The following is a 22,985-nucleotide window of genomic DNA, read 5'->3' on the forward strand; positions in this document are numbered from 1 at the left end:
TATAGATCATATATAATATGATGTAAGTATATTTTATTTTTAACTTTTATTTTTATTTTTAACAGGGGTTAATAGGGGAGGAGAGGGGCAGAGACAGTGTCAGCCAGTGATTTTACATCACTGGCTGACACACAGGATCAGTGATCACAGTGACTGGCTGCCACTGTGATCACCTCCTGCAGATCACGGTAATTGGCCACAGGGGGAGTGCCTGGGTGGCCAGGCATGCCCCCCACCGCGATCTGCAGGGGGATCCTGCCTGCAGTTACTATGGGTCAGCCAATAGGCTGACACATAGTAACTCTGATCGCAGTGACAGGCTGTCACTGCGATCAGATCGCAGGGAGAGGCTGTCTCTGCATTCAGATCGCAGAGACAGCCTCTCCCTGCGATCATAGTCTGCAGATCGCGGTCACTGACCGCAGGGGGACTGCCTGGGGGGCCAGGCATGTCCCCCGACCGCGATCTGCAGAGTGAAAATGCGGCCGGCTCCATGTGTCAGCCGATTTTAAAATCGGCTGACACATGGTAAATACCGATCGCAGTGACAGCCTGTCACTGCGATCGGAAGCTGCAGACCGCGGTCCCCAGGCACAGAGGGGCCAGGCATGCCCCCCGACCACGATCTGCAGCGGCCATGTGCCGCCGGCCACGTGGGGGTTAAGACCGCCCAGGACGTACCATGCCGTCCTGCGGCTTTTAGAGCCGCCCAAATAAGGACGGCATGGTACGTCCTGCGGTCTTAAGGGGTTAAGTACCAACAAGATGGGTAATAATAACATCTACACCCGGGGACGTATTTTAAAACTAGCGACAATTCTAGAGTTCATTCTCTCTTTTTTTTTTTATATTTCACATTTGTATTTTCATATTATTTTTTCCAAATTACAAAGTAAGATAATATAAAATACAGAATAATATAGTGCCACACACTGGCGTACATACCACGGTCGCAGGTGTCGCAGCTGCAACTGGCCAGTCTCTCCAGTGGGCCAGTCACTCCGCGACCGGGTGCCTGCCATCATTTGCGTACCCGGCCCATGCGGCATACCTTTATGACTTATGAGCTTACACTCATTCTTAGACGCTTGTGGATGTATGTAGCTGCCCATATGTTATTATTACACCTTTTCTCAATAGATTTATACCGCATATTAAGGTGCCCATCGGGTGGCCCATGCCGTTATTAATTGATTTAGGGATCATTATTGGTATAGCTCAAAAATAAGATATGCACATTTAAACAGAGTTAATTATCCCACCCATGAGGTAGTGCCCTTATTCCAGCGCTTTAAAGGACCACAAAAGGCACCCACAGACCACTTCAGCTCAATGAAGTGGTCTGGGTGCCAGGTCCCTCTAGTTTTTTTGTAAAAGTGGTCCTTTAATGAGTCTTGTACATCTGGTAGTAGTGTTTGCTATGGTTATTTTTAATCATAACCTACTTCGAAGCTCAAAGCTGGTCTACCTGGCACAAAACCTACTTGTTCTGCCCCTATCAATTTAGGCAATAGTGGTTTCAATCTTAGTGCCATAGCATTTGTAAAAAAAATTATATCTGCAGTAAGCAGTGATATGGGTCTTCGATTAAACACATTTAGTGGGTGATTTTCCTGGTTTTGGCAGTGTAATTATATTGGCTACCAACATTTCCGGGTGCACCTCACCTGATTCTAGAATGCTGTTAGAGTTTTGGAATCAATTCCTTTACAAATTAAAAATAATAAGCCTGGTGCTTAAATTATATAAAATGTTCATAATATGAGGCTAATTCGTTAACAATTTGGTTTGGGTCTATCAATTTAGCCCCTTCTGAATTTACCAAATAGAGGATTTTTGCTGATAACTTCTGTTTAAGTTGGGCCGCAAATAATTTGCTCTCTTTATAACCCTGTGTATAGTATTTAAATTTTGATTCTCTCAGGTTGTGTTCCGCCGTTACCTGTAATTCCAAATTTTCCATATTTTTTAATTTTTTTTTTTAAACTCCTTACCTTCCTTATACTTAACGTATATACTCGAGTATAAGTCGAGTTTTTTGGCACATTTTTTGTGCTGAAAAACCCCAACTCGACTTATACTCGAGTCACTGTCTGTATTATGGCAATTTATATTGCCATAATACAGACAAGGGGCTGTGTAGGAGGGGGGCTGGCAGAGAGCGTTTACTTACCTTTCCTGCAGCTCATGTCAGCTCCCTTCTCCGCGCCGATCCGGTCAGCTCCCCTGCAGGGTCATAGTGCGGCTCTCGCGAGACTTACACTGTGAGCTGACCGGACCGGTGCGGAGGAGAAGGGAGCTAACAGGAGCTGCAGGAGAGGTAAGTGCTTCCTGCCAGCCCCCTCCACTGAACTGCCAATGCCACTGGACCACCAGGGAGTGAGAGCCCCCTTCCCTGCCATGTATCAAGCAGGGAGGGGGGCCGAAAAAAAAATCAAAATAATAAAAAAATAAAAAAATGCCCACCCCCCCACCAAGGCTCTGCAACACATACACACACACACACACACTACACAAACACACACACACACACACACACTGCATTCATTATATACACACACACTGTAAATACATATTCAATTAATGTAATTTTTTTTAGGATCCAATTTTATTTAGAAATTTACCAGTAGCTGCTGCATTTCCCACCCTAGTCTTATACTCGAGTCTATACGTTTTCCCAGTTTTTATTGGTAAAATTAGGGGCCTCGGCTTATATTCGGGTCGGCTTATACTCGAGTATATACGGTATATTCCCTGTTGCATTTAAATGGCCAAACTGCATGGAATAATGTACTCACTCCCTTTGTTTTGTTCTGAGCATATGCATAAGCAATCGGATATCTAGGCTAGGTGACAGCAGGGGGTCTCTCAGCGTTAAAGTGTGTTTCCTGCAGGCACGCAACCACCACCTGTGATTTGCGCAATTGCTGGAACAGCAGTCTCCTTTTGTGGGGAGTATTGAGTATTCACATTAAATGTTAAAATGCTGAAGTGATGAGCCATTAAAATATAATTGTAACGCCATTTGCCCCAATTTCTAAATCCATATTTATCTCTAAGCTTTGTCCTTACAATGTTGGACCAACAGCTGTCCTGTAGTTTAGTTTTAATCTCGATTTTATACATATTTATGAAGCTTGTAGCAAAAAAAAAAAAAAAAAAAAAATTATAATTCTCATGTAACCAAAAAAAAAAAAAATCACAAAAAAAAACAAACAAAAACCAAAACCAAAAACAAAATTTTATATATATATATATATATATATATATATATATATATATATATATATATATATATATATATATATATATATATATATATATATATATATATATACACATACATACATATATATACACACACACACATACACACACACACATCCATAAACCTGAACAAAATCATCCTAATTTTGCAGGTTATCCGTACAAAAAAAAAAAATACAATGGTGGTTGAATGCTACTAGCCCCTTTAGGGTTCTACTAGCCCCTTTAGGGTTGAAGGCAAACAAATAAAATATGAAAGTACGGGATACAAGTCATCATACATACATACATACGGCTTTTAAATCCATAGCATGGATTTAACCATAGCATGGTTATATTTAGGAGTGGATTTTTTTATTTTTTTAGGAAGTTAATAAAGTAAATATAATTGGGTCTACTATATTCCTTCACTCTCCTTGATCATCCAAGCGGCCAATACATTCCCCCTCCGCACCATTTTTCTCTATATTCAGTTACTCACAAAACCTGATTTGATGCAATCACTAGACTGCAATCCATAGATGAGCCATCTCCGCTCTATTCCACTTCTTCAAATGTCTGCCTAGTTTGCCTTTCGCGCTGTCATCCATTCTGCAATCATCTTTTTCGAGGATGACCTTGCCGCTTCTTCTGAAGAAGTTCCTAGCCGGCCCCATAAGCCTAGTACTTGTAATCCTTCTTCCGGGTTTTCTATCTTCGTCATGGCTCCATATCAACAATTTAGTCGGGAAACCCCATCTATAGGCCACAATTGTATTTCTTAGATGTTTGGTAACATTTGTAAAGTCTCTTCTCACGGTCATGGTCGTGGCAGATAGGTCCACATACAGTGAGATATCAGAGTATGCTGCTGGCATTGTTGTAGCCCTTCTTTGGGTGGATAGAACCATCTCGTTTGTGCTGAAGCAATGTAACCGCACCACAATATCTCTAGGAACATCTGAAGTTTTTAGGCTTTGGCACCCTGTGTGTTCTATCAAACCGCAAATCTTCCGCGGTAAGAGAAGGTATTATTGCCTTGAATAAGGCGGCCAAATATAGTGGTATATCTGCCCCTTGGACTGTTTCAGCCACTCCCCTAACGCAAATATTGTTGTGCCTGGATCTGTCCTCTATGTCCACCATTTTCCCCTAAGGTCGCTGATAATCTGCTTCCATTTTGTTGATTTTTTCCATTATTTTATTATTAGTCTTGCAGAGTATAAGGAAACCAAGTGTATTTAAACCTCAATCGGTAGTTTCCTCCCGAACCACCAGAGCCTAGTGAACATAGCCCTCCGTACGGTAGTAATGGTAGACGAATCCCCGTGTAATTTCAATAGTGTCCCTGGATAATTCCTTCAGTAAGACACACGAACTCCCAAACAGCATACGTATCTCCGCTGGTATATCAGGTAAAAATCCCCAAATTCCCCAGTAACCAGACGAAGCACAGTACAGGGAGGCAACTGACAATTTTTTAAAAATCAGGCTCAAGGAGTCAACTGCCAACATGAAACAAGGGAATACAAACTGTCACCCCAACGCCAAACAGGGGAATTCCTTCACACTGCTCCCCTATATGTCCATAGGTCGGCATACCCGCCAAGACCCTGACGGGTTGGCTTGAGGATGTCCGAGAAAAAAAAAAAAAAGAAGAAAGGTCTAAGTTAAACATCCAGTTCCATTTGGCGGGACAAACCGTCTGCATTACCATTTTGTTTGCCCGGACGGTACTGCATGGTGAAGTTGTACGGTTGAAGGGCTAGGCTCCACCGTAAGAGTCTGAGATTGTCGCCAGCTACCCGGTTTAACCACACCAACGGGTTGTGGTCGGTCATCAGAGTAAATGGCCGGCCGTACAAATAAGGTTGGAGTTTCTTAAGCGCCCACACCAGGGCTAGGCACTCCTTCTCCACGGTGGCATAGCTGACCTCCCGGGGCAAAAGTTTACGGCTGAGATAGGCCACCGGGTGTTCCATGCAGTCGTCTCCCACCTGGCTTAACACGGCTCCCAGCCCAAACATGGAGGCATCTGTGTGGACGAGAAATTGTTTCGAGTAGTCAGGTGCTGCCAACACAGGAGCCTCACTCAATGCTGCTTTCAGTTTCTGGAAGGCTGCCGCGCACTCTGGGGTCCAGATAACCCATTTGAAAAGGGCCTTTTTGGTTAGGTCAGTGAGGGGTTTGGCGAGGGCGCTATAGTCGGGGACGAATTTCCGGTAATAGCCGGCTGTTCCTAAGAAGGCTAAGACCTGGGTCTTAGTCCAGGGTTGGGGCCAATTAGCTATGGCTTCTATTTTGGCAGGCTCAGGCCCCTGTTTACCTGACCCTACTCTGTGGCCGAGGTACTGTACCTCAGCCATACCAACGTGACATTTGTCCGGTTTTAACGTAAGCCCTGCTTGGTGAATTCGCTCGAGCACCCTGGACACGTGCCCTAGGTGGTCTCCCCATGTGCGGCTGTAGACAGCAATATCGTCTAAATACGCACATGCGAAGTCCTGGAGTCCCTCCAGGAGCCAGTCAGCCATCCGCTGAAAGGTAGCGGGGGCATTCTTCATTCCAAAGGGCATAACCCTGAACTGGTAGAGCCCGAAAGGAGTGACGAATGCCGACTTGGGGATGGCCGCCGCCTCCAAGGGGATCTGCCAGTATCCCCTGCACAAATCCAGGGTGGTCAAGTAACTACCCCCAGCCATACGGTCCAGCATCTCATCTATTCTGGGCATGGGATAGGCATCAGTTATGGTGCGGTCGTTGAGCCTCCGGTAGTCTACACAGAAGCGCTTCGGTACCAGTACTACCGGAGATGCCCAAGGGCTCTGAGAGGGTTCTATTACCCCTAACTTGAGCATGTCGGTAATTTCCGACAGCATGTTCTCACGCACGGCCTCAGGAATACGGTATGGTTGCTGCCGTAGTGGCGTCTCTCCCTGGGTTTCTACTCGGTGTACCGCAGCGGAGGTATAGCCGGGAATGGCGGAAAACATATCCTGGTATTCCCGGAGTAGGCCATACGCTTCTCCTCGCTCTAGGGGTTGTAGGTTCTGACCCAGGCTGACCTGACCTGGTCAATACTACAGGGTGAGGGGTCTAGCAGATTGGGGAGGGGGAGCCCCTCACTATCTTCAGAAGAGGGGGCGCATACGGCGCCGACATCTTCCGTTCGCTCGTAGTAGGGCTTTAACATGTTTACATGAAAGACTTTGGTCAGTCTTTCATCCGAACATTTACTTACAATGTAGGTGGTACCGCTTATTCGCTCCACCACCTTAAAAGGTCCCTGCCATGCTGCCTGGAGCTTATCCTTCTTGGCGGGTCTCAGGGTTAGCACCTTTTGGCCTAAGTCTAAGACTGTCTCGGGCACCCCTGTCGTAGCACTTCTTTTGACAGTCCTGAACCGCCTGCAGATTCTCCCGAACTGATTCAGTGAGAGTCCACAGCCGGTCGCGGAACTCCAGTACGTACTGTACGATAGGGATCCCCCCCCCCATTATCTGTGTTGCCCTCCCAGTGCTCCCGTACGAGATCCAGGGGGCCCCGAACTTTTCTCCCGAACAGGAGTTCAAAGGGGGAGAACCCCATGGATGCCTGGTGCACCTCACGATAGGCAAACAGAAGATGGGGAAGATACTTCTCCCAGTTCTTGCAGGACTCTGCGAACGTTTTTAGCATTTGCTTGAGCGTGCCATTAAAACGTTCACAGAGACCATTGGTCTGAGGGTGATATGGAGTGCTAAAAAGGGCTTTCACTCCACAGCTCTGCCACAGCTGTTGTGTCAGGAGAGCTGTGAATGGAGTCCCTCTGTTGGATAGGATCTCCTGGGGAAAACCTACCCGGGAAAATATTTTGACCAGGGCCTCGGCTACGGTTTCGGCCTCTATATTGGGGAGAGCCACGGCTTCGGGGTACCGAGTGGCATAGTCCACTACGGTGAGTATAAACTTTTTACCCGACTGACTGGGTCGACTGAGGGGTCCTATTAAATCCACCGCTACCTGGTGAAATGGCTCCTCTATGATGGGTAGTGGGTGGAGCTTCGCTTTCTGGTGGTCACCCCGTTTCCCTATTTTCTGGCAAACGTCACAGGTCCTGCAGTAGTATTTAAGGTCTTGAGTGACCCTGGGCCAGAAGAAGGTTTGGGTCAGTCGGTCTCTAGTTTTCTTCACCCCTAAATGTCCAGCTAAGGGAATATCGTGGCTGAGTCTTAATAACTCTGCCCGGAATTTGCGGGGTACTACTAGCTACCTCTTCGTAACCTGGGCGGTCCCGTGTCCTGCCCCATCTGTCACCCTATACAACAGTCCCTTGTGCCACTCAAACCTTTCGTGTGGGTTGTTGCCCCCTATTATTCCCTACCGCTTTTCTATACCCTTCCAGTGTGGGGTCCGTCCTCTGTTCCTGCTCTAACCCCTGAGGAGTATCCCAGAACGGGGAAGGGGGGTCGGGTAAAGGGGGTATTTCAACTCCTACCTGGGTCTCCTCAGAGTGCGGCGGTGCTTCCAGTCTGGCTTGAGCTCGGGTGGTAACCGGGTAGGCTTCGGACGCAGGATCTCGGGCTAGTTGGGAAGTTAAACAGCATAATGCCAACCTCCAATTGTTTAGATCCCGAGACCCAATCCACAAGGACTTTAGCCGTGGGTAGTTTGTGAATGGCACCCCCGGCTACCCTTACTGCCACAGTGCGGCCCGTGTGAGCTTGGGCCTTGACAGTGTGGGGTTGAACCACAGTTAACGTGGCCCCAGAGTCTCTTAAAGCGCGGGCCCCCACCCCATCTACTGTAATCCACTGACGGTGGTGGTCCCGGTTATCGCCTCCTGCTTGCACGGGGTTAACTTCGTGCAACACACTCCATTGTTCCTCGTGGGTAGGGAACACTGGTGTACTCTCTTGCTGTACACAATGAGTAGCAGCCCTGGGTTGGGACTGTGGTGGCGGCCTCTCCCAGCTTCCCCGGTTTAAACGTGGGCACTGGTTTTTGTAGTGTCCCGGCTGTTTGCAGTAGTGACACTGCAGGTTGCCGTGGTGCTGCTGTTGAGCTGGGCAGCGGATTACTCAGGGGGCCTCTGGGTGGTGCAGCCGTGGTTGGGGCCGAATACGGCTGCCTAAACGCAGGTCGGCTCACCCCTTGTTCTCGCCTCCGGTTGTCCTGGTATTCATCTGCTAGTCTTGCAGCCTCCTCCACAGATTTAGGCTTCCTGTCTTTTACCCAGTCCTTAATGTCCTCTGCTGTATGGTTAAAAAATTGTTCCAATAGGAGGAGTTGTAAAGCATCCTCCAGAGTGGTTGCTTGGCAGCCCTTCATCCAATTTCGGGCTGCCCTGTGTAGCCGGAATGCCCATTCAGTATGGGTATCCTTCCCTGTTTTCCTCAGTTCCCTGAATTTCTTCCTGTATGCCTCAGGGGTGACTGCTTATCTAGCCAACAAAATGTATTTTATTTTCCCATAATTGTGAATGTCCTCATCAGGTACTGCTCGTGCCGCTTCTGCTGCTCTGCCTGATAACTTGCTGCTCAGTACTACGGCCCATTTGGTGGAGTCTAATCCCTCCAGTGCACATTGCCTTTCAAAATCCTGCAGATAACTATCAATCTCCATTTCATTGTCATTAAAGGTTTTAAATGCAGCATAATTTACCTTCTTTGGTAGGTCATTTGTACTTCCCGGGGAGTGCAGCAGATACCACTGTAGCAGACTGTCACGGTCATCTCGCCTCCTTCTGCGATTGCCTGGCTTGCGCCATGACCTGCAGAACCGCTTCTGTTGCTGGGTTAGGTCCCAATAAACGGAGCATCCATCTGTTGTCTTTCTGCATTTCAGTTTCATCCTCACGCTCCATTTCTGTAGTGCTGTATCTGTCACTCTGTAACAGCTCTGCAATTAACGTGGCTTTTGTTTTGTTGCTTGCTATTACGCCTCGAGCTTCCAATAAATCCTTAAGCGTGGCTCTCTTAAGCTGTCGGTACTGCTGAGCCATTCATTCCTTTGCTTGTTTAAAACATCCGTTTGGGATTCGAATCCCGCCGCTTGCCACCAGTTGTAAGGAAACCAAGTGTATTTAAACCTCAATCGGTAGTTTCCTCCCGGACCACCAGAGCCTAGTGAACATAGCCCTCCGTACGGTAGTAATGGTAGACGAATCCCCGTGTAATTTCAATAGTGTCCCTGGATAATTCCTTCAGTAAGACACACGAACTCCCAAACAGCATACGTATCTCCGCTGGTATATCAGGTAAAAATCCCCAAATTCCCCAGTAACCAGACGAAGCACAGTACAGGGAGGCAACTGACAATTTTTTAAAAATCAGGCTCAAGGAGTCAACTGCCAACATGAAACAAGGGAATACAAACTGTCACCCCAACGCCAAACAGGGGAATTCCTTCACACAGAGCTCATCAGTTATTCTTACAGGGCAGATGTTTTCATGCCCAAATCATGGACCTCCTTAGGGATTTCTTCCAATATTTTTCGGAAGTCTAGCTGTAATGATGTTCTCAGAGTGGAGAGCATGTCTGCCAACCACTTTTCTGACAGGGAGAGATTTTCTACCGTTTCACCCACAATTTGTGTGGAATCTGAATCAGACCCTGCTTTAGAGTGGTGTGAGGGAGACCTCACTCCATCATCACCGCCACCACCTTGATCCAGTTTTCCTCTGTATCTCTGGCTTATTTTAAAACACTCATGTCGTCTCTGTGACTTTGGAGGCACCATCTTCTAGCCCTATACAAGAGGTGCATTAATACGGTAGTATAGTACTGTAATAATACGATGCAGTTGTACAGTGGCATAATGGTACAGTTGTTTGCTGTACTCCTAATAGCTTGTAGTCCAGTTCTGCAAACACTTCCCTTCCCGAATCCCACCCACCCCCAGTAAAAAAGCTCAAAGAAAGTGCCATGTTTGCTACAAAAAAGGAGTCTGAAAGGACTCCAGGTATTATTGCCCAAGCTGCCCATCTCTACCCGCCCCCTGCATAACAGTCTACCATACAGAGCTGAACTTCTGAATCACTCTGTATGGGACTTTGGCAGTTTTTTTGCTTGATTTCTAACCTCGGCTTGTCCTGACTACGCTTTGTTAGCTGCCTGTACCGACCCATTGGCTTGTTTTACCTACTACTCTGACTTCTGAATTCCCCTGACCTTGGCCTGTCCCTGTTTACGCTAGCCATTCTAAAGTGACTACACCAAACAACTCAAAATACTACATTTGTAGTACTTGAAATGTGACTTCCCAATAAAAAACTAATCACAGAGTTAATGCTGCGATTAGCACTGAAATGAAAAAAAAAATAAAAAAATATTTTATTTTTTAACTTCTCAAACTTTTTACACAGTAACTATCTGTGATATCAAAAATCTCTCTGCCTCCAGATCAAAGTGTATATGGGGGTACTGTTCTATTCCTGTGATAAAATTAAAACCTGGAAACATGGTACATGTGGGTACTGTTATATTCAGAAGACAGTGTTAAATCAAAATACCAAGTCTCTATTGCACTAATATCAGGATTATGACATTTTTCAGTGAAAATGCAATTTCTGATTAAAAAGACAAATATAAAAGTAGAAATCGCAACATGGGCCCAGCATTTCTGTTAAAATGGTTAGACCAAACATCTCAACTTATGCCATTTGTTATACTCTGGGTTGCCTACTTTTGAAAATGGTATGCCATAACGGTGGAAATGTTATTACCCAGGCTGCCATGCTCTCTGAAAAAGCCACATAGGCCCCAAAAATTACTTTGACAAACTTACAAGCTGAAAGGGCATCTAATATTTTTGTCCTAGAGACTTCCTCCCAAAAAACAGAAAATCTGGTACATGGGGGTACGGTTATATTCAGGAGACAATGTTAAATAAAAATAGTGAGGCTTTGTTGCAATAACTCATATCAGAAATATGAAATGTCCTATGAAAAGTGAGTACATGTGTGTGAAAAAGCACAAATAAAACTATAACCGCTATGTGGGCCCTTCATTTCTGATAAAGTGGTTAGACCAAACATCTCAAATTATGCCATTTATATTCTGGGTTGCCTACTTTTGAAAATGGTATGCCATAATAGTGGAAATGTTATTACCCAGGCTGCCATGCTCTCTCAAAGGCGAGATAGGCCCAGAAAATCGCTTTGCCAAATTTCAATGTAAAAAAGCATAAATGGATAAGCCGTATATATGACCCTGTAACTTTCCAAAACCCCATTTAACCTATACATGGGGGTATCGTGGCGCTCGTGAGACATCACTGAACAGAACTAGGAGTGTTTCAGGGCAATAAACGATATACTGACAATAATATCAGTAAAAGTACAGTATTTGTCGAAAAAAAAAAAAAAAAAAACCTGAACGCTAACTTTGGCTAGGGTTTGTGCCCAAGTGGCTACGACAAAAGATTGGCCATACCCCATTTTGAATACCCTGGGATGTCTACTTTTTCAAATGGTAAATAAAATAAATTGTTATTTTTTCACAGTTTAGGCAATAATAACGTGTGTATAATAAGTGCAGCTTAAGGAAAGTAATTTAAAAAAATATTCAATTAGTTGTTCTGATTTTCAGAGTACATAATATGTCTAGGATTTCAGCTTATTTTGAAAGTTACAGGTCACAAAATACAAGGAGTAAAAACTTTTTTTAATGTGGAGCTATTTTAGAATTTGGCATGTTTTTCTTGTAAGCTTAATAGCCATCACAGAAAGCAAAATTGCTGCACAAAAGTATATATTTATTTAAAGCACACATCACAGGCTATTTACCAAAGTGTATTCTGACACTTTTTACGTAGCCATTTCGCTGCCAATCTCTGCTAAATAGTGTAGTAAAATTGTGTTTTTTTTCAGATTTCTAACATACACACATAAAACAAGGATTTTTAATGTGTATTTCATAAAGTTGATATATACTACTGCTGTAGAAAACCCCATATTGTTTTCAGCCATATCAACAGAGTAAAATGATACCCCCAATCTATGTCTTTGCCACTATCCTGTGAAGTTACAGTGCCATAAAAGAGACCTGACCATTTCAGTTTTCACAGTGATAATTTTGATAGATGAATTTGATGGAGCAAGTCTCATTTTGGGGCGTTGTAGCAGTTTAACTGTTGAATTTATCCCTCAATGACCTACCATTGGTGAAAGTAGACACTACAGTGTATCTCATATGGTATATATTGTGCCTTAACGTGATGCCATTTTTTCACCAGTTTATGTCAAACTTTGTGGTAAAATATTTTTTTTTTGCATTTTTTACATACACATTACATTTTTTAGGGTCATTTGCTCAAAAACTTCTGAATAAAACAATACCCCCAATGTATGTCTTTGCCACTATCCTGTGAAGCTACAGTGCCTTAAACGAGTCCTGACCATTACAGTTTTTACAATTAGAATTTTGATAAATGGATTTGGTGTGTCTATATCACATTTTAGGGCATTGTAGCAGTTTGACAGTTAAAATTACTCCATAAATGCATACCATTTGTGAAAGTAGACACCACGGGCTATGTCATATGGTATATTTTGAGCTTTATTATACAGTTATGCTAGCACCAATTACTTTCAAATGTTATCATATTGTTTTATTTTTGCATTTTTATACACACGTTGTATTTTAGTAGTTAATTATGGAAACTGTAAATTAAATCACGAAATTATTCTCAGCTATATTTCTTGAGTACAAAATGACCCCCTTTGTACACCATAGCCAGGTTTTTGTGAAAAAATACAGGGCTAAAATCATACCCGGCCCATTACAGTTTTTTTTAAATGGCAAATTGACAAATGGTCATTGTTTCATTTTGGGGCATTTTAGTCGCTCATATATTTAAATAACGCCACCAATGCATACCATTTACAAAAGTGGACAACATGGGGACCCTCATAAATTATAAGCTTTATTGAAGTGACATTTTGTTACCATTTTGTTTCAAAGTTTGTGGTATTCATTTTTATTTTAACATTTTTACATACACAGTATTTTTGATGATTATTTTTTAAATATTCTGTTTCCCACTGTCATAAAATTATCTTAGCTGTACTCAGCAACATCTTCTCAGTACAAATATACCCCATATGCATATCTTTGGAAAGTAGCGATCTTAATATTAATCTAAATCTCTAATCCTAAACCAAACCCTAATTCTAAACCAAATCCTAATCCCAAATCTAACCCTCAATCTAATAATAAACCATTACCACAATCCTAACCCATAACGTAATCCCATGTGTAACCCTAATTATAACCTTAATCCAAATCTCAAACCTACCTTTAGCAATAGTGTTAAAATGATTCCCCCTGCTGGTGTCAGCCGAGGAATTCCCTTGCTATATTCAGCAAGGGATGCCCGTGCTGACCCTAATCCTAATCTGAACCATAATCTGAATCCTAATCTGAAACATAATCCCAATACTACAATTAATTATAAACCTAATCTTAAACATAAACTTAATAATAAACCCAGTAATAAACCTGATAATAAATCTAGTACTTATGCTAAACCGAATAATAATCCTTAATTTAATCTTAATCCCAAAGGTTTCCCTCTACTAATATCAGTGCTGATATTAGTAAAGGGATTTTAAACTAAAACACAGTGGTATGTTGCTGCCATCTACTGGCTATTTTCAGTATTGCAGTCTCCCATTTCTTACATTGAAGACATTATGACCAATGCAATGCATCTGTGCTGGGCAACTGAAAATGTCCAGCACTGATCAGAATGGCATTGGGGCATAGAGGGTGATCCTCCAGGGTTTGTTCAGACCCTGGGGGTCTCCCAAGCACCAGATCACTTGAGAGAATGACTGTAGCTGAGCTTGATCGCTCAGCTGCAGTGTTCTTTGTGGATTTAAATGGCTACATGCAGTGCTAACTTTCAGCACTGCATGCAGCTCATCAAAAAACCTGGGGCCACTAAAAATGGCCCCAGCTGACAGAGGGGACACCCAGGTTTCTAATGATACCTGGGTTTCCTAGTGTGAGTAGGGATTTAACCCTGCTCACACTACATTGCTGTCTATGGGGATTTAAATCCCCATTGAAAGAGCTGCTTGCCGACCTCACTTTGAGCTCTGCATGCAGCTCATCAAAAAGCCTGGGGCCACTAAAAATGACCCCGGCTGACAGAGGGAAACCGCAGGTATCTATTGATACCTGGGTTTCCTAGTGTGAGCAGGGATTTAACCCTGCTCACACTGCATTGTGCTTCATGGGGATTTAAATCCCCATTTAAACAGCTGCATGCCGATCTCACTTTGAGCTCTGCATGCAGCTCAGCTGTCAGTCTGTGGACATTAAAAAATTACCCCAACTGACAGAGGGGAGCCCCAGGTTTCCATTGATACCTGGAACTCCCTTGTGTAAGCAGGGATTTAACCCTGATCACACCAAATTGTAATAGTGGGGATTTAAATCCCCATTTAAATGCTTGTTTGCAGTGCTCACTTTGAGCTCTGCAAACAGAGCATCAGTCAGTCTGGGGCCACTAATTCTGGCCCCAGGTGAGAGAGGGGAGCCCCAGGAATCAAATGATACCTGGGGCTCATAGTTACCAGTAAGGTAATAGACCCTGCTGGAAAAATACTGCATGACGGAAAATTTCCGTCATGCGTCCTTAAGGGGTTAATGGACAAGCCGTATATTTGACCGTGTACCTTTCCAAAACTCCATAAAACCTATACATGGGGGTTACTGTTTTACTTGTGAGACATTTCTGAATGCAAATATGTATGTTTTATTGCAGGAAAACCGAACAGTATTCTGACAGTAAATTGGCATGCAGAAATTGAAAAATAATTTTTTTTACTTTTTAAAAGTTTTTTAGATTTTATTCATATAAAATGGAGTTCCATATATGAATGTTTGATATGAAATGAAATCTGTTTCCCCTGAACAAAATGATATATAATAAGTGTGGGTGCACTTAGTATGAAAGAGGTAAATTATTGATGAACAGACACATAATCAGATTTTGTGGTTTGTTTACATTTTGTTTTGCTCACAACTTGTACATCTGGCTCAGTCCTTAAGGGGTTAATGATCGATCAACAGCCGTTAGAGGGCAGGGAAATACCGGTACTTGTCCTCAAGTTACCATACAACAAATGACCTTTGCACACGAATACAAAGTGCCTATTATGAAAATAAGTAACAATAATAATAGAACCATGTCAATTGCAGCATGTAATAAAACGTGCTGTGTACATGGGAGTCGTTTGGTAAATGTCTCTAACTCCACGTTATAATACAATATATGTTGCAAAACATGAAGGAAGCTCAAGGACTTTACTGCATATTATAATAAAAATGAGTATATGTTAATTAAATTGCCTAATAATTAGTGTGTGACTCCACGGATTCACAAACTCCCTCCCCCTACCCCATACACTACTACCCACATTACCGTCTTGACATTTGAAATCCTCTGTCCTCGAGTGAGAGAAATTGTTGTTAATTGAAGAGGCGGGTCTGACACGTCAAGTCTTAACAGTGCCCACCCCCACTGCCCCTCCTACGTCAAAGCCGTACCCCGCACTATTGAAATGACTGGGGACAGCAGTGCAGAGACGACCACACATTACAATGTAATCGAGAATTGCAGAATGCAACTAGTGCTAACACACAAAGTGCGATATCACCGCGGATTTAAGCTTGGTCAGTGCATATGGTGCAAAATGCATATTGCAGGGCTGCCCTGCTGGATGATTTTTTTAATTTCCCTATGTAAAGGTTAATAAAAAAAAGAAAAGGAAATGGGAGATGGACCCCGTGAACTAAATAGCAATTAGGAAAACATCAACTTCTGATGTACCCATTCAGAGAGAATGCATGATTTCTGTAGGTTATTAGGGCCAATTTTATTTTTTAGGTAAATACATTTAATTCATATGCAAGTATTCATCTTTGTTTGCCCACAAAATAAAAGCAGGATAGCACTGCTTAAACGTGAAATATATATATATATATATATATATATATATATATATATATATATATATATATATATATATATATATATATATATCTCAATCAATAATTGTATACAATTTGCACTTAAAAAGGAACATGCTGACTTTACAAATAATGTTAGAAGAATCCTACTACATTTAGATTCTGGGCTCCTCTTTACAAAATTTAAAAAATGAAGTATTATTTGTCTCTCACCCTGCGCTGTCCCTATTTTGCCAAGACCACTGCTTCCCCTTCTTATGTGTTCACAGCTGATGGCCAATCATCATATGTTTCTCCATAGAGAAGTATTGAGAGCCCCACTGTGCATGTGCTGTAATCGGATTCGCCAATGGAATTCTCCTCATAGAGAAGCATTATAATACTTTCCTGAAGGGTGACATAGCTGCATTCACTCTCATCATGACAAATGACAGGGTTATTCAAACACACCGATATTTACCAGAGTGAGAATTCAATGTGAATTTCAAATTTTAGGTCAACATTGGTAAACTAGAAAAATATTCTAAGCTTTAATCTTGGCTACATCTTTGCCTTAAGTTTGAAATTCACTTTTAAATCCATTTTGAATTTTCACATTAGTGATTAACCCCGTTAGTGACAATTCAAAGTGAATTTCAAATTTTAGGCCAAACAGCTAAACGTGAAGCTATGGTTAGATTTACAGACAAGACAACATTTGATAGGCTGGGGTAACAGAGCTCTGAATTTATACTGCCATATTGTTTCACAAGCATTTAACAAGCTAAAATATACCGTGTACACTGTGGGTCTTATGTGCAGTCTGCAATAGTATCCTTCAATACCCTATACAGTTCTTTGCTGGTTTTAGTCAGTCATTTCTACTTGCTCTACTTGTATTTGCTATATGTGAACACTATTTATTTCTACATGTATTTTCGAATGCAAACTGTTAAATAGGATCAAAATTAACAATTAATATTTGGAGAAAGGCTGTGGTCTTTATTATTAACATAGTAAAAGCAAACATTTAGTTATATATATCGGTGCAGACATTTAGATGTTTTGTCTGCATTATTAAACTCATCTTCATCATTTATCATTTACTAGACTGCTTGTGTAGTGTATATCCCACAATGTCTGTTCTCAGTTGGATGTTAGCAGTACAATATGCAAGTAAAAAGAACACGTAAATCAGCATAAGTCAATTATCCAGAATCCTAACAATGTGGAGGATGATGAGCTGAATGCACTTGTGATTTTTGTATGGCTGTTTAAAATTGCTTTCTTTATGCTGAATTAAAAAATAATTGCAGAAGTGCTCACTAATAATAGTATGTCACAAGCATAACATATCATAAATGAAGGTTGCTAAATGGTGAATATCCATTACCTAACTATATACATACTAGAATCTATAAACACCATAACACTCCTCTTTAATCCAAATAGTTCTTTATTAGTGCAAAAAATGCAATACAAACACGCTTAATCAACATTAAATTAATTCATTAGTAGTACATATGAGCAACAAAATATACATTATTAGGACATTACAAACATGCACTTAAAAAATATAAAGTATTACATTATTACCACAAGCTGGCCGTATCATCAATGGCACATTGAGCTCAGATTTAACACTGGGTGGAATTTTCAAGGATCCACCCTGATGGCATGTAAGAGGTCTGGGAATTAGAAGGAAAACTTGGTGCATGCAATGGTACACACCCCTTCTGCAGAGGGATGAGATTTGCTAACACCTATGTATACAGGGAGTGCAGAATTATTAGGCAAATGAGTATTTTGACCACATCATCCTCTTTATGCATGTTGTCTTACTCCAAGCTGTATAGGCTCGAAAGCCTACTACCAATTAAGCATATTAGGTGATGTGCATCTCTGTAATGAGAAGGGGTGTGGTCTAATGACCAACACCCTATATCAGGTGTGCATAATTATTAGGCAACTTCCTTTCCTTTGGCAAAATGGGTCAAAATAAGGACTTGACAGGCTCAGAAAAGTCAAAAATAGTGAGATATCTTGCAGAGGGATTCAGCACTCTTAAAATTGCAAAGCTTCTGAAGCGTGATCATCGAACAATCAAGCGTTTCATTCAAAATAGTCAACAGGGTCGCAAGAAGCGTGTGGAAAAACCAAGGCGCAAAATAACTGCCCATGAACTGAGAAAAGTCAAGCGTGCAGCTGCCAAGATGCCACTTGCCACCAGTTTGGCCATATTTCAGAGCTGCAACATCACTGGAGTGCCCAAAAGCACAAGGTGTGCAATACTCAGAGACATGGCCAAGGTAAGAAAGGCTGAAAGACGACCACCACTGAACAAGACACACAGCTGAAACGTCAAGACTGGGCCAAGAAATATCTCAAGACTGATTTTTCTAAGGTTTTATGGACTGATGAAATGAGAGTGAGTCTTGATGGGCCAGATGGATGGGCCCGTGGCTGGATTGGTAAAGGGCAGAGAGCTCCAGTCCGACTCAGACGCCAGCAAGGTGGAGGTGGAGTACTGGTTTGGGCTGGTATCATCAAAGATGAGCTTGTGGGGCCTTTTCGGGTTGAGGATGGAGTCAAGCTCAACTCCCAGTCCTACTGCCAGTTTCTGGAAGACACCTTCTTCAAGCAGTGGTACAGGAAGAAGTCTGCATCCTTCAAGAAAAACATGATTTTCATGCAGGACAATGCTCCATCACACGCGTCCAAGTACTCCACAGCGTGGCTGGCAAGAAAGGGTATAAAAGAAGAAAATCTAATGACATGGCCTCCTTGTTCACCTGATCTGAACCCCATTGAGAACCTGTGGTCCATCATCAAATGTGAGATTTACAAGGAGGGAAAACAGTACACCTCTCTGAACAGTGTCTGGGAGGCTGTGGTTGCTTCTGCACGCAATGTTCATGGTGAAAAGATCAAAACACTGAAAGAATCCATGGATGGCAGGCTTTTGAGTGTCCTTGCAAAGAAAGGTGGCTATATTGGTCACGGATTTGTTTTTGTTTTGTTTTTGAATGTCAGAAATATATATTTGTGAATGTTGAGATGTTATATTGGTTTCACTGGTAAAAATAAATAATTGAAATGGGTATATACCGTATATACTCGAGTATAAGCCGACCCGAATATAAGCCGAGGCCCCTAATTTTACCCCAAAAAACTGGGAAAACTTATTGACTCGAGTATAAGACTAGGGTGGGAAATGCAGCAGCTACTGGTAAATTTCTAAATAAAATTAGATCCTAAAAAAAATATATTAATTGAATATTTATTGTGTGTGTATATAATGAATGCAGCGTGTGCGTATGAATGCAGTGTGTATATAATGAATGCAGCGTGTGCGTATGAGTGCAGCGTGTGCGTATGAGTGCAGCGTGTGCGTATGAGTGCAGCGTGTGCGTATGAGTGCAGCGTGTGCGTATGAGTGCAGCGTGTGCGTATGAGTGCAGCGTGTGCGTATGAGTGCAGCGTGTGCGTATGAGTGCAGCGTGTGTGTATGAGTGCAGCGTGTGTGTATGAGTGCAGCGTGTGTGTGGCAGAGCCTTGGTGGGGGGTGGGCAATTGTATTGTTATTTTTTTTAAATTATTTTAATATTTTTTTATTATTTTTATTTTATTAATATTTATTTTTTTGTCCCCCCTCCCTGCTTGATATATGGCAGGGAGGGGGGCTCTCCTTCCCTGGTGGTCCAGTGGCATTGGCAGTTCAGTGCGGGGGCTGCAGAGAGCACTTACTTACCTCTCCTGCAGCTCCTGTCAGCTCTCTCCTCCTCCGCGCCGTCCGGTCAGCTCTTCTGTCAGCTCCCACTGTAAGTCTCGCGAGAGCCGTGGCTCTCGCGAGATTTACAGTGGGAGCTGACCGAGGTGCTGAACCGACGGCGCGGAGTAGGAGAGAGCTGACAGGAGCTGCAGGAGAGGTAAGTAAATGCTCTCTGCAGCCCCCACAGCCCCTGTCTGTATTATGGCAATGCAAATTGCCATAATACAGACAATTGACTCGAGTATAAGCCGAGTTGGGTTTTTTCAGCACAAAAAATGTGCTGAAAAACTCGGCTTATACTCGAGTATATATGGTATTTGTTTTTTGTTAAGTTGCCTAATAATTATGCACAGTAATGGTCACCTGCACACACAGATATCCCCCTAAAATAGCTAAAACTAAAAACAAACTAAAAACTACTTCCAAAAATATTCAGCTTTGATATTAATGAGTTTTTTGGGTTCATTGAGAACATGGTTGTTGTTCAATAATAAAATTAATCCTCAAAAATACAACTTGCCTAATAATTCTGCACTCCCTGTAAATGCGGTAGATGCATAAATTGTAACACTGTGCAGAGATTGGATTTTATTTTTTTTACACATCTGAGATTAGGATATGAAATTCAACTAAAGACATATGAATTGTCACCAGGGCTGGCACTATCACTAGGTAAACGTTGGTGAACAGTGTGCTCCCCTCCTGCTACTCACTGCATGTAGCGTGGCCAAGGGAACCGTGGTACAGGTTCTTCTGCATCCTCTACCCGATCTGATAGAAAGTGCTCACTGAGAGCAATGAGCAGCTTCCTGTCAGACTGAGTAGAGGAAACAGAAGATCGGTGGGGGCGGGGCATAGCCGCCGACGGGATCAGACGTGCTCTGTCTGAGCTCCCGCTCCGAGACCCGAAAACAGCGCAAGTTGCAGGCTCACCGAGCCGGGCAAACTAACACACAGACCCCCGGCCGCTGCGGTGAGCGGAGATACCGCCCAAGACCCAGTTCGGAGCCGGCAGCAACCAGACAGGGGCACGGAGCCTGGTGGGGCTTGAGCCGGGAAGAGACGGTCGCGTGCTTCGCCCCCCCCCCCCCCTCTGGACCGGGGGGGGGGGGGAGGGGTCATCCCAGTCTGCAGGAGCACAAACCGGCGCACCAACCCGAGCCTAAACTACCGCCCTGGCGAGGACAATCCGCCAGGCGATAACACGCAAGATGGCCGCCGCAAGCCAGCCATGTGTGCGGGCCGCCAGTGGAGCCTACCTGACGCGTACCCAGAAGTGAGGAAATTAACAAAGCACATGGGAAAAGGGCCCTCTATCAATCCACCAGCTTCCTACAGCGAAGCAGGGTTTGTGGAGACGGCAAATGAAATCCTGTTGCACCCTCGTGGAAATGCCCGCAGTAGCCCAACAACGCAGACCCTACCCTGACAGCGGGGACCACCAAAGAAGCTGAGATGGAGAGCAGCTGGGAAGAATACTGATCCACGGTCTGAAAATCTTGGGACTCACTTGCTAATCTCCCTGCTGTGGCCCACCTGTGGAATTGAGCGACAGCCTGACTAAGAAACTCCTGCTAACACAGGGCAAGACCATCTCCAGTAACGTAATGACTCATCACGCTTAGTCCCTGCATCACATTTCAGGACTCAGGGGTATTGATAGCCTGTCTGCTCCAACAACAGTTAACAAGGACTACCTTAAAGGGAAACTCCAGTGCCAGGAAAACGATCCGTGAAAACCCCTTCAGTCACTTACCTGAGGCAGCGGCGTTGTCCCTCGCCGCTGTCTCCTCCTCCGCGACGCTCCTCCTGTCCATTGCGTCGGCCATTGGGCGAGACTGATCCCGCCCACCGGCCGAGGAGACCTAATGCGCATGCGCGGCAATGCTGCGCATGCGCATTACGTCTCCCCATAGGAAAGCATTGAAAAATCATTTCAATGCTTTCCTATGGGGTTTTGAGCGACGCTGGAGGTCCTCACACAGCGTGAGGATGCCCAGCGACGCTCTAGCACAGGTTTCCTGTGCTATGGACCAGAAAGTGACCTCTAGTGGCTGTCTAGTAGACAGCCACTAGAGGTGGAGTTAACCCTGCAAGGTAATTATTGCAGTTTATGAAAAACTGCAATAATTTAACTTGCAGGGTTAAGAGTAGTGGGAGTTGGCACCCAGACCACTCCAATGAGCAGAAGTGGTCTGGGTGCCTGGAGTGTCCCTTTAACTAAGCAATCTAATCTCTTGGTGGCCTGACAGGTCTCCTAGCACTGTTTTAATTTTTTTTTTTCTTATTCAAGCATTTAACCCATTGTGCCTACTCAGTTCCCAATGTAACATATTAAGCTAGCGAGTTGAAGTATGTATATCCTAACCTATAATCAGACCTTCTCCTGAACGCCACTAGGGATATACACCAAACCTAGACACCTCAGGTCTTACACTCAGGGCACCCACTGGTTTAAACATATCTGCGTAACCTGTTTATTGATGTTTAACTCCTGCATTATTTGTGACATTACCAACCTAAACTCGTACTATTTAAGCCTGTAAAGACATGTATTTTTGAGCAACAACCCGTATATTTGTGTTTAAAAGCTAACATTGTACCAAAGGATCCAGCAAGCAGCACAATCTGTCCTGCCTTGCACACATAGCGATGAAACTTGTTATATGAACCCAAAGCGCACCTAGATATGCTTAAGTTTCCTAGCATGTTATAATATATAAGCGTTGCCCACTATTCTGTTATTTTTCACGATTATTAAAAAATAAAAAATAAATAAAAAATTTTGCTTATCAACCTGCCACACTGTGAAATGTCTTGAAAATGCTGGTGGATGCTGTTGTGGCTCCACATGCCTGTTGTCATTGCAAGCACAAGAAAAATAAAGAATTTAAAAAAAAAAAAAAGGGAAAAGAAACAGAAGATCCTCCACCGTGGTCTGCTCGGCCGTGCTACATTGAGGTAAATAGGTGAGGTGCAAAGGGATGCGGGGGCACTATTGTGCTGGGTGATAAGACACACAGAG

At 43.3% G+C, this 22,985-nt stretch overlaps 1 protein-coding gene across 1 annotated transcript in view; it reads right to left on the bottom strand.

The window, feature by feature from the left end:
• The window catches only part of LOC134611143 (acyl-CoA dehydrogenase family member 11-like), a 382,909-nt gene that overhangs the window by 88,899 nt on the left and 271,025 nt on the right, over window positions 1–22,985 (bottom strand). Inside the window, exon 2 of the mRNA XM_063454742.1 lies at window positions 15,662–15,678. The gene's annotated coding sequence lies outside the window, so the exon portion shown is untranslated. The remainder of the gene's footprint in view (window positions 1–15,661; window positions 15,679–22,985) is intronic.

This window comes from Pelobates fuscus, chromosome 5 (assembly GCF_036172605.1).
Source record: "Pelobates fuscus isolate aPelFus1 chromosome 5, aPelFus1.pri, whole genome shotgun sequence".
Lineage (NCBI taxonomy): Eukaryota > Metazoa > Chordata > Amphibia > Anura > Pelobatidae > Pelobates > Pelobates fuscus.